The 602-nt window shown below is 38.7% G+C and overlaps 1 non-coding gene across 1 annotated transcript; it reads right to left on the bottom strand.

Moving 5' to 3' along the window:
• Positions 1-242: 242 nt before the first annotated feature.
• Positions 243-315, bottom strand: TRNAE-UUC. The gene has a single exon. It is a non-coding gene; the product is annotated as a tRNA-Glu (tRNA).
• Positions 316-602: the final 287 nt, after the last annotated feature.

Genomic DNA, 602 nt, shown 5'->3' with positions numbered 1-602 from the left:
GAATAGTACATTGCTGCTAAAAATCACATTTAATCTCATGATATGTGGAGATGGTCAAAATATAGTTAATCAAACAAGTGGTATACAAATCAATTGGATCCCATGCATATGTGTGCAGGTGGCTATGTGTCCAAAACATTCTGAAATATCTTCACACTTTATTAACACATTTTATCCAATGAGCGTGTATTTTTTTTATTAATTTTTTATTTTGCCATGCCAGGAGGCTTGTGGGATCTTAGTTCCCCAGCCAGGAATTGAACCCAGGGTCATGGCAGTGAAAGTGCCAAGTCCTAACCACTAGACTGCCAGGGAATTCCCTGTATTGTTTAACAAGGAAAGAAAAGTTAAATGCATTTTGGGTTGGTTCTAGCATATTCGAAAATTTAAGAGAAATTCCAGGAACCCAGAAAAGACAAGACTAGGAGACGAGAATCCATATATAAAGTTTCCCTCCTCTAGTGACATGATCATCAGAGATTATGGAAGGAACCTTGGCATTGACTCCTTGGTGATCGCAACTTCTTTGCAGCCAGGAATGTAAAATGCAGAGGCCATCCCAATACTACCCTTTCATATAGCAACCTTCTTACCTTCTTCTC

The sequence above is a fragment of the Cervus canadensis genome, chromosome X (genome assembly GCF_019320065.1).
Source record: "Cervus canadensis isolate Bull #8, Minnesota chromosome X, ASM1932006v1, whole genome shotgun sequence".
Lineage (NCBI taxonomy): Eukaryota > Metazoa > Chordata > Mammalia > Artiodactyla > Cervidae > Cervus > Cervus canadensis.
The sequence above is the reverse complement of the archived record's forward strand: the minus strand, read 5'-3'. Positions and strand labels throughout refer to the sequence as shown.